Source organism: Pelophylax lessonae (genome assembly GCF_965119305.1).
Source record: "Pelophylax lessonae genome assembly, chromosome: 9".
In the NCBI taxonomy this organism is placed as follows: domain Eukaryota; kingdom Metazoa; phylum Chordata; class Amphibia; order Anura; family Ranidae; genus Pelophylax; species Pelophylax lessonae.
Window position 1 is genome coordinate 106005172 of NC_138776.1, and position 16752 is coordinate 106021923.

At 40.8% G+C, this 16752-nt stretch overlaps 1 protein-coding gene across 1 annotated transcript in view; it reads right to left on the bottom strand.

The window, feature by feature from the left end:
• PLPP4 (phospholipid phosphatase 4) overlaps positions 1 to 16752 on the bottom strand; it is a 204323-nt gene that overhangs the window by 70278 nt on the left and 117293 nt on the right. The window lies entirely within an intron of this gene.

The following is a 16752-nucleotide window of genomic DNA, read 5'->3' on the forward strand; positions in this document are numbered from 1 at the left end:
ATAATCGCCCTGACAGACTTTTCCTGTTCGATCAGCACCAATGGCTAAAGCTGGCAGTGCTGATCAATGTATTCTGGTGGTGCTGTCAGAATACAATATGTCAGGGGGAGGATTCCTCCATCATCATCTAGTGTATGGATGGGGGAATCGAGTCAGTTTTTTCATTCAAACCGCTGGTGAACAAAAAAATCTGACTTGTCTATGGGCTGCCTTAATAATGGTGAACCTTAAAGACTATGTAAACCCAAAATGTCATATTCCTGATATGTCCCTGCTCTACCATGTACTTCTATGAAAGAGTATCCTGTTCTCGTTGTATTGCTTCCTTTGTGTTAAATCCCTAGTGTTCCCGCCAGTCCCTCTGCTTTCCTATTAAAAACTGACCACACTAGGCATGAGAGAACATCATGGTCAGTTTTCTAGCTATGCTGAGAACCTGCTCTCCTCCAATGATCAAACGTTTGTTGACATGACTACCCCCCCTCCCCCCACCTGCACAGCTTTTTACTGGGAAGTTCACTGTACTGCTGCTTCTCCTCTTTAGCTCTTATGTGATTACTTAAAAAAAAAGGGGAAAAAGGTATTTATAATACTTTTTTTTTATATCTATGCACAAATGTTTTTCCTTTCATTTCGTTTTCAATTTTTTTTATTAAGGTTGTATGGAAAAAGGGAGAGTATAAAACTCGTACAAAAACAGTCTTATTACAATGACATAAGATAAGGTCCCACAGGGCAGATGGATGATATCAATGTGTGTGTGTGTGTGTGTGCGTGTGTGTGTGTGGGGGGGGGGGGGGGAGCCGCTGTCACTAGATCCATATTCATAATGCTCTTATATGTCTGCATGGACCAGGACCACCAATCAGATATTTGATTTCCTTCCCCAAATCTCATTCCCATGCCAGGTCATTTTCTAGTCAGATAAATCATTTATTTGCAGAGCATTGAGATACCCCCTCTCTGAGTCTCACCACGAAAAACATCTAGACTCATAGGCTGTACGTCATATAATTCCATCCATAGATTTTTGCATTTTACTTTCATTTTTAACTATTCTAACTGAATGGATTGTTTAACAAGATGCGGGTTTACATATACTTTAACTCCCCAGCCCCCCAATTACCATTGTATATCACAAAAAAGCAGGTAAAATGTAAGCAGGATTTTTTTATATATTTTTTTTTAAGTTAGGCTATGTGAATGAGAACATATACCAAATATAAAGTAGGTGTTATCCCAATTTAGCAAATAAGATGGAAATACACTTTGAGGCAGCTCTCAATGCTAGATATTTTAGGTCATTTGGTACTGTGAAGTATGTGCCAGTCTGATTACCACCTCTGCCCTTTTCGTTTTCTTTTTACTTTATACCAGTCACATCTGTTATGTTTCCTAATACAATCCATTTATGATCACATCTTTATTCGTCGTTCTATTTAATTCCTTTCTTATAAAAAATGTGCCCTTTTCAAATAATCACAGAGACGAATACGCTGAAACCCTTTAAAAAGCGTAGTACCATGCCATAATTCTTTGTCTTACAAATTGACAGGAATCGAGTAGACTAGGAAATGTTTTTTTATGAGTTTCTAGGAAAATCAATGAAGAATAATGAACACATTATAGGGAGATGTTGGCAGATTTTCATACATACATTTATTACACACCGATAAGCACACTACTCCCACTTCCAGAAAATTATTTTTTAATGATATGAGAAATTGAAGGTTAGTGCATGATTCACTTCAGCAGAAAACGTAAATTTTCTGCGCTGGAATGTAAAGGAAATGGAGCAGGTTACAGGGGCACGCAGCTACAAACACTGCTGCAAAGTCAAGTCATATTATGTTGGTTGTCAATTGGCAGTATGTTCAACTATAAAATAGGTGCGATAATTAGCCCTACTGAGTTTTAAAGGGCACGCCATGAGCCAACTCACAGGCAAAGTAGTCACTGGCCAAAATTCAATAGCTTCTTCGATTTCTCACAATCCAATACATTTTTTTCCAAGCAATTTTAAGCAATAATCTATATGATTTTCTCTTACGTTTATGTGGGAACAAATTTTTAATCTGAAAAGCAGTTTTTGCATGCAGGACATAATTGGATGAAGTAGCAGAAACAACACTAAAGCCCCGTACACACGTACCGATTGTCGGCCGTAAATATTAAGTAGGCTTGTTAGTATGATGCTTCCGACAGCCGACAGCGCATTTTTGCCCGAACAGAATCTGTCGTGCAGACTTTAAAATTTTTGTTGGCCGTCACTAGAACGGCCAATTGTTCGCCAGTCAGTACAGAATTCGGCCGACAATCATCAGATTTGCAAGACTGGGCATGCTCAGAAAATAAAAAAGACACGGAAAGTTAACCATCACATAACATCACTTCTGCAGTCGGCTGTTGTTGGCCGACAAAATTCGTGTGCAGTCTTTTGCACTTTTCAGCCGACAGGACAGCCCTGGACAAAAGACGGCCGATCGTTCGGCCGACGATCGCTACGTGTGTGCGGGGCTTTAGCCATTTCAGTGCAGGTTGCTTTCAAATCATTTTAAAAAGCTCAGTACTTGCTCTGGTATGTTAGCTGCTCCCTCTAACTGCAAAGCCATAAAGCACTGTATGAACATATAGAAGGAGAACTGTATGACTCATCAGCTGGCTGTGTACTGAGTACATTGCAATAGCAGTAGATCAGATTGTCAGGAACTTTACAGCATAGCAGTAAAACAATACATAAAATTGTTTTTGAATAAATTATGGAAGGGTTAGGACCTCACTCAGGTTTTAATTGCTCTGTGTCCATATTTTATAGATTCACGCGTTTTTTTCTACTGACTGATCACTGGGACAGAAAGTGATGGGAAATCTAAAATTTTACAGCTGCAACTGAAACAGGAGGAGAGGGTAAATTTCGATTGGGGATACCTGTTCAGGTAACAACTGTCTAAAATCAGATTTTCCCTCAGTAAGGAAAATTCCTCTTACTTTTTGTTTTGTCTCCTTTAGAGCCTATTTGCACAGAATGTGCCATGTGTTGATGTGCACTGTGTTAAGACAGCCCAACTATTTGAATAGGCTGGCTAACACAAAAGGAAAAGGTTTATGTAGCATTTTTGGCAGCACACCATACCGCAACACGTTAGTGCATTGCTAAATATGCTTATAGTACAGTGATAGTAAAGTCTTTTTTTTTGTTTTATTTAAAAACACCAAACATGTTCTACTTACCTGCTATGTGCAGTGGTTTTGCACAGAGCAGCCCAGGTCCTCCTCTTCTTGGGTCCCTCACCAGCACTCCTGGTCCCTGCTGAGTGCCCCCACAGCAAACAGCTTGCTATGGGGATACCCAAGCCGAGCCGCTGATCTGTGTCCATTTAGACTCGGAGCCAATGGTGCCCACAGCCAATGAGGAGGGAGAATCCCAGGCAGCTGAGGCTCTCATGCAACATCGCTAGATTGTGATGAGGCTTAGGTAAGTATTAGGGGGACTGAGGTGGGCTGCTGTTTTCAGAAGGTCTTTTATCTTAATGCATAGAATGCATTAAGATAAAAAACCTTCTGCCTTTGGAACCATTTTAGGCTTAAAGTGCCCAATTTGGTACTCACAAGTAGCGCTTGCTAATGCTTGCATCTGCAGGCGGAGGCTGCCAACACATGAAATCATTGTAAAGGCAATGCTCTGACTTAGAAGCGAGCACACTCTACTCCACGTGTTTGGTTAATTCTCCAGTACCCGCTACAGTCACAGTACAGCGCTCGCAATTGCCTGCACTTACAGGCTGGGGTTGCGGTCAAGTGAATTTGGAGTTAAGGCAGCACTTAAGGCAGCACCTTAATCGTGTTAAGGCAGCACTGTAACTTAGAAGCAAGCGTGTTCTTCTTGCACAGCTAACCCTTTGTAATGTGTGTTTTACTTCAAATAACTTCTCCCAATTGATTCATCAACTCTTTTTTTTTAAAGGTTTTTATTAAACAAACAAAACACAGTACATCAAAAGAAAAATGGCAGTGCAACATAAAAGAGAGGATACAGAACATACAAAGCATCCTCTCCAATCATCTAACAAAATAGAACCACAGTACAGAGAATACCCAGTAATCGTGGTAAAAGGGGGGGTAACACATTATTATAAGCAATATATAACGACACATGCGGAGCAAAAGAAGGCACTTTAGACATCGCCTAGGAGGCGTCAGACACCGAGGAGGCAGTAAGATCAGAGTCTACCCAGAAGGACCAGATTTTATTGAATTTCTTCGGACATCCTCTGGCCTCATACGTCAGTTTATACAAAGGCAGAACCTGATTAACAATAGAGATCCAAAATGGAACGTCAGGGGGTGTGGAAGATTTCCGATTCATCAACTCTGAGTGGGTACCATAGAGCCTGCACTACCACTCCACTAGCCCAGTCTAATGAGTCACCTAACTCCCAGTGACACTATGAGAATTCTCCCTAACACATAGAGATCATCTTTTTGTATGTTTCAGAGCTTTTACCTTCCCAAGGCGTCTCACTCAGTTCTTCTCTTTCGTGACATCCCAGGTTAGGTATCTTGGATACCCTGTGCTGCACATCTGGTTCCTGTATGTGGGGAACTGGTTGCTAGGGAGGGAGCCAAGCTCACAAACCCCCTCTTTACTAGGGCCCTTCGTCACCAATGCCATTTCACTACGACACCCATTACTCCAGTTGCCCCTAATAACAACAATATAGCCTCTTCTCCTTCCATTGGAGATTAGACTTTTATAATGCATTCACACCAACTTTTCTTCATCCCCATTCTAAGTCCTGTTCTTTAATACACCTTGTATGCACCCCGACAGTGGCTACACACCATGCAGATTGGCTTAACAATAAAGGTCTTTACTGAAATAGTTAATTTAATCAGTTCTCATTTTCCATACACATTCCTCTACAAAATCCACCAAGAGCCCTTTTTAATGTGTCCCTGGTGCTCCTGTGTGTCCCATGATGTGGTCATACCTTAACAGGTGAGAAAGTCCTTTGCTCTATTAGGCAGCAAAGCCCACATCCCTTGGAACCCCGACTGGGTTCCCAAAAGGGCTATTAAGAGGTAGCAAAGTGGCAATTACATCCTCAGCAGCACTCTCCTTCTCTTCCTATATGAGAGCAACCAAAAAGCAACAACCTGACCTAGATAGAGTTCCCCTTTTTATATCTGTTGACCAGCAGAACCTTTCAGAAAGGCCCAGGAAAACTTGGCTAGCAGGGTTAAACCTTATCCACCAAACAGCACCAATTATGCTGGCCAACATTACCTAAACACAATAGAAAATACACTTAACCCAGAAAATAATCAGCAGCACAACCAGCACTGTAATACCTAAGTAAGCACCTGCCTACATACTGTTAAAACAATGCTGCAAAAAAAAAAGAAGCCTGGCTGTACAAATTATTATTATTATTAATATCGTACAGGATTTATATAGCACCGACAGTTTCCGCAGCGCTTTACAATATGAGGGAAGACAATACAGTTACAATACAATTCAATACAGGAGGATTTAGAGGGCCCTGCTCGTTAGAGCTTACAATCTATAAGTACAAATGACAAATATAGTTAAAGCACCAGTTAACCTTTAACAAGTATGTAATATATTTTCATATTTCCATTAACAAACTTTGCCTGTTCTCTGAACAGCCATTTTAGAATTGTGTATTTTACATAAGTGTACATTATTTGTGACCTACATCGTTGAGTATAAAACTTCAGTACAAACAATTTTTTTTGATAAGGCTTCTGGAATGTGAGGGTTGACAGTATAACATAATGGATTCCCTGGAGTCATAAAGCTGTATGAACATGGAACACGTTTGCTTCTGCATAAATAATTAAATTAATATGGCTATGTAGGCAGCAACATAGTTCAAACTGCAACTTAAAGAGGACCTGAGCTTGTGCCCAAAAAAACAAGCAGGGGACAAAGAACTGTGTCTGTGCCTCTGCATGGAGGTTGCCATCTTGGAAGAGGAGCAGGGCTTTGCATCCTTATGTTAGAGCTGCCCCTCTGATGACTGGTGGGGGATAATTTAGGAAAAAGTAGGAGAGATGCAGAAATTACAGATCCACAGAATGAATAAATCAAAGCAGAAAAAATCTCACACGGCAGGTACTCAGGTACAGCTTTCTCTCCAGCAAGGAGAACAGTGAGCACCGCACTAGTGACATCACCATCTCACATAACAATATCACTCCAAATAAATGAATTTACCAGTCAGAGGTAGCAGTGCCTAACATAATTTCACAGTGCAGATATAAGGCTTTGAAGACAACTGGAAGTGCATTACAATTTCTAAGGAGGAATTTAAAGTACTATTAAACCCCCAGCATTTTTAGCTTAACACATTAAGCACAATAAAATAAACATTATCCTGTAAACTTTTTGTCAAAATTCTTATTCCAGCACTTGTAATTTACAACTTTCAGTGCTGATGCGTTTTTGTAGCTGGCGTTTTTTTGGGCATTTTTTGGGGTCTTTGGAGGCAGGCAAAACATCTGAACTTCTGTATAGGGGTATATATACACACACACTTATATGTATTTATACACATACACACATATAGGTGTTATAGCAGAGAAGCCATATGCCTGTTAATTATTTCATTAGCGCAAGCATAGTGTTCTGTTACTTTCACACCTATATATGTGTATGTGTATATATACATACATGTGTGTGTGTATATATACCCATACACAGAAGTTCTGATGTTATGCCTGCCTCCAAAGACGCCCAAAAAAATGCCCAAAAAAACGCCAGCTACAAAAACGCCCAGGTGTGTTTTTGCAGCAGGCGTTTTTTTTGGGCATTTTTTTGGGGTCTTTGGAGGCAGGCAAATCATCTGAACTTCTGTATAGGGGTATATATACACACACACTTATATGTATTTATACACATACACACATATAGGTGTGATAGGAGCGGAGACATATGCCTGTTAATTATTTCATTAGTGCAAGCATAGTGTTCTGCTACTTTCACACCTATATATGTGTATGTGTATATATACATACATGTGTGTGTGTATATACCCATACACAGAAGTTCTGATGTTATGCCTGCCTCCAAAGACGTCCAAAAAATGCCCAAAAAAACGGCAGCTACAAAAACGCCTAGGTGTGTTTTTACAGCAGGCGTTTTTTTTTGGGCATTTTTTGGGGTCTTTGGAGGCAGGCAAAACATCTGAACTTCTGTATAGGGGTATATATAGACACACACTTATATGTATTTATACACATATAGGTGTTATAGCAGAGAAGCCATATGCCTGTTAATTATTTCATTAGCGCAAGAATAGTGTTCTGCTACTTTCACACCTATATATGTGTATGTGTATATATACATACATGTGTGTGTGTATATATACCCCTACACAGAAGTTCTGATGTTATGTCTGCCTCCAAAGACCCCCAAAAAATGCCCAAAAAAACGCTTGCTACAAAACCGGCAAGGTGTGAAAATAGCGGAGCCATATCCCCATTCTATATTAATTCTAATACAAACAATCTTTTTTTTCTGGTTCTGGACATGCTACAGAGCTGAAACTTCACAGGTACACTTTTTAGACCCCCCCCCCCCCCCCCCAGACACTAAATCCAAAGAAATCTCATTTTTTTTTTTCAATAATTTTTTCAATGATTGGCTCTCTATCAAAAATGACAATTTTTAAGAACTTTTTTTTGTGTGATTAATAGTCCCTGGGGCATGACCCTGAACCCTAGGCACTTTTTAGGGGCATTTATTGGGTTTTAGGGCTTCAAAATGGTGTTTTTTGATTCCAGAAGTTCGGGTCCCATTGATTTCACTGGGGTTCTGAAATTCGAACCGAACTTTCAGGAAATTTGGGTGTTTTGGTCGAACCGAACTTTTCAAAAGTTCGATCATCCCTACTGGTGAACAGTCATGTTGGAACAGGAAGGGCCAACCTCAAACTGTTCCCACAAAGTTGGGAGCATGAAATTGTCCAAAATGTCTTGGTATGCTGGACGCCTTAAGAGTTCTCTTCACTGGAACTAAGCCCAACCCCTGAAAAACAACCACACACCATAATTCCACCTCTACCAAATGATTTGGACCAGTGCACAAAGCAAGGTCCAAAATAAACCTGGATGAGTGAGTTTGGGGTGGAGGAACTTGACTGGCCTGTGCTGGCCTGCAATAGGACACCTTTAGCATAAATTAGAGAGCAGACTGCGAGCCAGGCCCTCTTTCCAACATCAATGCCTGACCTCACAAATGCGCTTCCTGGAAGAATGGTCAAACATTCCTACGCTCCTAAACCTTGTGGACAGCCTTCCCAGAAGAGTTAAAGTTGTTATAGCTGCAAAGGGTGGGTCAACTCAATATTAAACCCTGTGTGCTAAGACTAGGATGCTATTAAAGTTCATGTGCGTGTAAAGGCAGGTGTCCCAATACTTTTGGTAATATATATTAATATATTATAGCGTGTGTATATATATATATATATATATATATATATATATATACATACATACAGTATCTCATAAAAGTAAGTACACCCCTCACATTTTAAGAAATTACACTTTACTACAATGTAAAGTAGTGGGTGTACAGCTTGTATAACAATGTAAATTAACTCAATACAAAGCCAACAATGTCTAAACCACTGGCAACAAAAGTGAGTACACTCCTAAGTGACAATGCCCGAAAGTGTCAATATTTTGTGTGGCCACCATTATTTTCCAGCACTGCCTTAACCCTCTTGGGCATGGAGTTCACCAGAGCTTCACAGGTTTCCATTGGAGTCCTCTTCCACTCCTCCATGACGATATCACAGAGCTTGTGGATGTTAGAGACCTTGCTCTCCTCCCCCTTCTGTTTAGGTCTGGAGACATGCTTGGCTAGCCCATCACCTTTACCCTCAACTTTTTTAGCAAGGCATTGGTCGTCCTGGAGGTGCGTTTGGGGTCGTTATCATGTTGGAATACTGCCCTGTGGCCCAGTCCCTGAAAGGAAGGGATCATGCTCTGCTTCAGTATGTCACAGTTCATGTTGGCATTCATGGTTCCCTCAATAAACTGTAGCTCCCCAGTGCCGGTAAAACTCATGCAGCCCCAGACCATGACACTAGCACCACCATGCTTGACTGTAGGCAAGACTACTTATCTTTGAACTCCACCATCTGAACCAAATAAGTTTGTCTTGGTCTCATCAGACCACAGGACATGGTTCCAGTAATCCATGTCCTTAGTCTGATTGTCTTCAGCAAACTGTTAGCGGACTTTCTTATCCAACATCTTTGGAAGAGGCTTCCTTCTGGGATGAGAGTCATGCAGACCAATTTGATGCAGTGTGCGGTGTATGGTCTGAGCACTGACAGGCTGACCCCTCACCCCTTCAACCTCTGCAGCAATGCTGGCAGCACTCATATGTCAATTTCCCAAAGACAACCTCTGGATATGACGCTGAACACGTGCACTCAACTTCTTTGGTTGACCATGGCGCATGGCGAGGCCTGTTCTTAGTGGAACCTGTCCTGTTAAACCGCTGTATGGTCTTGGCCACCTTACTGCAGCTCAGTTTCAGGGTCTTGGCAATCTTCTTATAGCCTAGGCCATCTTTATGTAGAGTAACAATTCTTTTTTTCAGATCCTCAGAGAGTTCTTTGCCATGAGGTGCCATGTAGAACTTCCAGTGACCAGTATGAGAGAATGAGAATGATAACACCAAATTTAACACACCTGCTCCCCATTCACATCTGAGACCTTCTAACACTAACGAGTCACATGACACTGGGGAGGGAAGATGGATAGTTGGGCCCAATTTGGACATGTTCATTTAGGAGCGTACTCACTTTTTAATGCCAGCAGTTTAGGCATTAATGGCTGTGGGTTGAATTATTTTGAGGGGACAGCAAATTTACACTGTTATACAAGCTGTACACTCACTACTTTACATTGTAGCAAAGTGTGATTTCTTCAGTCTTGTCACATGAAAAGATATAAAGAAATATTTACAAAAATGTGAGGATTGTACTCACTTTTGTGAGATACTGTATGTGGCACTTTTCATTTATGTGTGCAACTAAATCATCTTCAATTTGAAAGCTGTATTTTAGATTTAAAAAAAAAAAATGGTGGTCTTTATGACAGAAAAATTGCGCATATTTTTTTCCTATAAATCCGATGAAAGATGAAAGAAAAAGTCAAACCTCATTTTTCTACCACCTTCTATTTTGTAGTTATTCTGCATTCTTACTATTGTCAGTGATTTATTACCTTTCCCTCTTCATGATGCTGCTTGCCTTTTAATTTCTTATGGTTGCCATGGATGTGATCTGTGCACATACACCAAGCGTCTACCTGTACAGCACAAAATGGCTGCTGATTATCACCCCTGTTTGATTACAACTGCTAATCTTGCACAATGCAGGAATAAAAGCAAACCTGCCTTTGCTTATTTGTACTGGTTTTGTATATATATTTTTTTTTACTGTCAAGAGTAACTAAAATTAAAAAAAAAAAGTTTTTTTTTTTTTTTTTTTTTGTTAGGCATGCACAAACTACTTCATTTTACTAGTTAAAGTTTTAATTATTCTTCAACATTTGGGGTTCTAATCTTTTTTGAAATGTTTTCCTCTGTCTTCTTATCTGTCTCCATAAAGCTTTGTTCTTGGATATTTTTTTTTCAACTGCCCCCCTGCAGGGATTTTTTTTTTTAAAGAAAAAAAAAAACAGCACAGGCAGCAATATTTTTCTTTAGGGTACATTCATAATAGGTGCTATGGAAACTGCTTTGGGGGGGGGGGGGGTTATTTCAGTGCATTCCCACCGAACCCCCACCTCAAGACAAGGCAATACGGCTCGTCTCCGGTGTGCCTGGTTCACACCACCTCAGAACTGTGCCTTCAGTAACTCTTCTTTGCTAACAATATATCTTCAATCTTCAGGGTCAATGGATGCCCAACGCTGCTAAACCTGGAAGACTGAGAAAAGACTGAGTGGAAGATGTCATGATCCTGTACAGTGTACCTATGCAGGGAGCAGCGCTGATGTGTAATTCTAGTTGTAATGGGCCCTACATAAGCAGCATTCATCTGATTGTTGAGTGATATCTTTACATTTGAGATCCTAGTTCTGCATGAAAGAAAAATAGAAACCAGCACACTAGACTTCACATAAAAGGAAAATATTATATATACTATACTATGTATCCAGTATGTCTCCTTAGATTCAACAATGATTGGATTTGTTTTTTTTTTTTTATTTATTTTGATGCAATAAACGTTTTAAGAAATTGAATGTCCTTAAAAAATCTGATGTAGCTGGGTGCAGCTGGCTGTGTAACCCCCGGCTTATATGCTTACCCCCACCTTGCTATGAGCAGTGACAGGAGCAGGCTCTGCGTGAGGAGCAGCTTTGCCAAGCGCTTTCTTACCAACCCCGCCCCCCCACCGAGTGAGGAATAAAATGTGTGTGTGTGTGTAATCCCCTGCTCACCCCTCCCCTTCCTAGCAGCTACAGTGAGCCAACCAGTGAGCCAACGGGGAGAAGGATGATGCCTCCTGCAAAGGGCACTGGGACTTGTAGTTCCCTTAAGAGTGCTGTACAATGGGAACAAATTGTGGCTTGGACTACAAGGGATATAAATCCCTGAACACATAGGAGGAGAGACGCAGTAGTTTTTTTATGGGCATTCTGGAGAAGTTGAGGTCTTCTTCCAAGGAGTATTTGAGCTGAGCAGAACTAGAGGAACATTCGGAGGGAGCTTTGTGCAGAGAGCCTAAAGCTGGTTACACATTATACAATTTTCTTTTGCAAATTTCCATTAGATTTACCAAAATCATATAATATGGAGTCAAACCTAAACACTTTCAAATTATATGCAATCAGGCGGGCCCTTGCACTACATAAATAAAGGTAAATCTAAAGAAAATTGAACAAAATAATTGTATAATATGTAGCCAGCTTAAAAGAGAGGACCTACTGTGTGTGCCTATCTGCCGACTTCTAAAGAGAGGGACAAGAGGGCTAAGTCCTATGAGCCTTGTGAGAATCTGAGCAGGGAGCCTGAGGCATGTGGACCTGACTTCAGAGGATAGCAGGCCGCCAAGTGATCTGGATCGGATTCCTGTGTCCCAGAAGGGGTGAGCTGAACATCCATGCTTATCTCAACACTGTTAATGCGGGAGGGATCCCCCCTTGTTTATCAGCCCACTAGCCATCCACTGCCCACTCCTAAAGGGACAGCTGCACCACCTATAGAAGGGCCCCAACGAAAGTCAGCCAACACTCAGAATTAGGCACCAGGTTCTCCACATTAACTTCCAGGGATGCTCCTTAGTTAGGAACAGGTTTCAGTGGGGACCGAGGACCTTTAGAAGTCGTGGCAGAAAAGAGAACCTATCGTTAATAGCGGTTCCTGCGGGGGTAGCTGCTACACTATGAAGGAGATAAAACACAACTGTGCAGAGCTTGGCAAACAATATGATTCTAAGCTGTTCTGGAAAAATGATAATTGGAATCGTATTCTTGGTTGCTATGGCCAAGCCTTTTCTTTTACTCCATTTTTATATAAATCATAAGCTTAGAGGTCAGTGGGTTAGATGCTTTAGGTGACTTTATAATTAATGGCTTGTTACCACGGAAACTTCACAATGCTTATAACTTATGCAAGGATCCAGAATCTACTCCTGTCAGTTTATAAGTTGTCCTCAGCTCTTCAAGATATCTTTGCATTGGGTTGCTAGGACATTTAGAAAAACTCTTTATTTCAGGATAATGAAATAACTGTTGTTTGCTACAACTAGGCCACAAATGATGCAAATAATCTGATTCAAAGGCAGGTGGCTTCTACGCCCCAGAGGATCTCCATGGTCTCCTTGGCTTGTAGTGTAATGTAACAAAAATGGAAATGAACCGGTTCCCGACCGGCCACCGCCTATTTACTGTGGCAATGTGGCTCTCCTGCACAAACTGACGTAGGGCTACGTCGGTCACAATCAGGGAGCTAGGTGCTCCCGCCCCCATTTCGGCAGCTAGGTAGCTGATGCACGGGTCAGGCGGCTCCGATTGCCACCTGACAACCACGATCGTGCTGAGAGAGAAGAACGATCAGCTGTTGTAAACACAGCTGACCGTTCTTCTCCCTGGAATGATCATAAAGCCCATGTGATCCTTATATAAGGATCAACCCTTTGATCACCCTTGATCACCCACAATGTTAACCCCTTCCCTGCTAGTGTCATTATTACAGTAACAGTGCATATTTTTAGCACTGATTACTGTAGTAATGTCACTCACTGGTCCCCCCAAAAGTGTCAAAAATGTCAGTTAGGGGTCTGATCTGTCCGCTGCAATGTCACAGTGCTACTAAAAATTGCAGATCGCTGGCATTACTAGTAAAAAAAATTAAAAATAACATAAATCTTTCCCGTAGTTAGTAGACGTGATAACTTTTGCGCAAACCAATCAAAATACGCTTATTGCGATTATTTTTACCAAAAATATGTAGCAGAAAACAAATTTGCCTAAAATGTTAAAAAATTTTGATTTTTCATTTTTTTTTTTAGAATGTTATATAGCAGAATGTAAAAAAAATTGTGTTTTTTTTTTCTTTTCAGAATTGTCTCTCTTTTTTTGTTTATAGCGCAAAAAATAAAAATCGCACAGGTGATCAAATACCACCAAAAGAAAGTTCTATTTGTGAGAAAAAAAGGACATCAATTTTATTTGGGTACAGCGTCGCATGACCGTGCAATTGTCAGTTAAACTAATGCAGTGCTGAATCGCAAAATATGGCCTGGTCATTAAAGAGGAAAATCTTTCGATCCAGAAGTGGTTAAAAAGCGACATCACTGCTACAAAGTCCAGATACCACTGTATTCCAGAAAAAATCAGGGGGCCAATCCAAAACGTGTCTAACACTTTCTGCGGGTCCAAAAATGCCCATTTCTTACAATCAAGCCCTAACGAAGGGGGCATTTTTAGATCACCCTAACGCTATGGCTATGACCTGACTTTTACTGGAATAAAGTTGTATCTGGACCTCTTACAAGTGGTGTGGCGCTCAGTCTCAATTTTTATATCTAGTATATCAGTTAAACATGGTTGTACTGATAGTTGGCACAGATTACAAGCCCCTTACCTTTTAAAAGGATAAATGTATTTTAGGGAAATACTTTTTAACCACTCTACAACCGCTCACAGTAATACTACTGCGGCAGAGTGGTTCGTTATCGTCCAGCGACGTAGTATTAACGTCGTTGGACACTCCCCCTTCTGGGCGGCGCTTGCGCGCCGCCGGAGGCTCGCTCCCGCTGTTTTCATTCACAGCGGGAGTCGGGCCAGGGGAGGAGCAGCGGCGATCGCCGCTGCTCTTACCCGATCGTCGGGGATCGAGTCTGGAGATCCGCCCGCTGTGTGTAAACACAGCGGGCGGATCTCCATAGTGACAGGGAGTGACAGATCGGACTGTTCAGCATAGCTGGATATCCGATCTGTCCATGACTCACACAGTCACCTCCCCCCCTACACGTCAGTAAGCACCAGGCATACATTAACCCCTCCCTCTCCAATAAAATTAACCCCTTCCCTGCCAGTGTCATTTTTACAGTAACAGTGCATATTTATAGCACTGATTACTGCAGTAATGTCACTGGTACCCCCAAAAGTGTCAAAAATGTCAGTCAAGGGTCCGATCTGTCCGCTGCAATGTCGCAGTCCCGCAAAAAAAAATCGCAGATCGCCGCCATTACGCGTTAAAAAAAAACCACCAAAAATGACAGAAATCTTTCCCTTTGTTAGTAAACGCAATAACTTTTGCGCAAACCAATCAAAATACGCTTATTGCGATTTTTTTTACCAAACATATGTAGCATAAAACAAATTGGCCAAAAATTTTTAAAAAAATTGGTTTTTACATCTTTTTTGGGGGGAATTTCATATAAAAAAATGTTAAAAATATTGTTATTTTTTCAAAATAAACGCTCTTTTTTTGTTTATAGCGCAAAAAGTAAAAATCGCACAGGTGATCAAATACCACCAAAAGAAAGCTCTGTTTGTGGGAAAAAAAGGACATAAATTTCGTTTGGGTACGGCGTCGCACGACCGCGCAATTGTCAGTTGAAGTTGCACAGTGCCGAATCGCAAAAAGTGGCCTGGACGGAAGACAGCAAAATCCTCCGGTGGTAAAGTGGTTAAAGTGGTCCTCTTGGTTACTTAAAAAAATTGAAATGCCTGTTCTGTGAAATAGAAAAGTTGTTATGCTCGGCAGCCAATGTTGCCTACCTTTTATCCTATCTTTCGTTGGAGCCTCTGTGAGATTTGTTTGCATTTGCATGTCTGTGTCCCCCACCACATGCTGGGGTCTTATCCTCCAAACACTACATCACTGCAAGACACAGCAGTAATATAGGGGTTGAAGGATGCATTGCTGAAGAGACACAGAACACTCTCTCAGTAGAGTTGATTTACTACAGGCAAACAGGTTTTTCACTTTGCCAGATAATTTTCCCCCGAGCATAGTAAATGAGGTGAAGCTCTGCTGACTTGAATCCATAGATTACATGCAAACAAAAACATAGTTTTTTTTTTTAATATTTCTGATGGGTGTTTTTTGCAAAGTAAATGTTCACCACATTCACTGAGCTAAGGGAATCCCTTAGTAAATCATCTTCAATGCATTACTGTGTGGTTTCCAGTAAAAAGTGTGTAGGTAAGAGGATATGCACTCCCAAATTTCCAAACAAAATGTATGTTAATCAAGAAGAATGTTAAGGAAATTATGGACATGAAATAGTGAAAGTGACAAAAAATTGAAAAAAAAGGTGGAAAGAACAGCCATAAAAGTTTTTATATTGCATCATGCAGGTAGAGCTCTGACAGTGAAAACCAACTTTTGTCGTCATATTTGAAGCCAGGAAGGATTTATTTTCCTCCCTTTGAGACATAATTGGTCAGATTGTCTCTGGTGGTTTTTTATTTTATCTTGATCTACAGCACAGTGATTTCTTACTAAACAGCAGGAGCCATAATGACTGCACCTGCACAGTTTTCTGAATATAAAATAAAATGTTCATGATTTTCTTTCTGTACGACAATTTCCTGTATATTATATGCAGAAACAAGCAATGAAAACGACAAGATGCAACATACCTGTACTTTTCAACATGCTGAGATGGGGAAGGGACATTATCGTGACTAAGGCCCTATTCACACAAGTGTACTTAAACTTATGCCCATGCTAGGGCCGTGTTTACCCACACAGGGATGCATAGGAGTTGCAGTAAATGATAAAATAACAAAACCGACTTTTTGCTGCAAAATTTAGCTTCAATCCAGAGGTTTCCTCCCAAAGTATATATTTTTGCCATTGTCCTTAGTCTGATGGCCAGCATCGTTCTACACCCACTTCCTCTGAGTTCAGGTCTTCTTGAACCTGCACCAGCCTTTGACTGGACAGTGCAAAGTAGTGCGCAGCCTGTCTCTCTAGCACTCTACTGAACCGATTGCCTGCTTCAACTGATTCCACCTCTAATCTTTGCATCTTACAGGAATTGCAAGAGGCTGTTACCAAGTCCAGGAATTTACATGACATTCATGTAAAGAATACATTGTAAGAATAATTACAAAGTTGCATTAATTTGACTCTTTTATATCTGCGTAGAGTTCAACTAGCCATTTGCTGGAGTTTAGCTTTAAAGTTGAACTCTACGCAGATATAAAAGAGTCAAATTAATGCAACTTTGAAATTATTCTTACAAT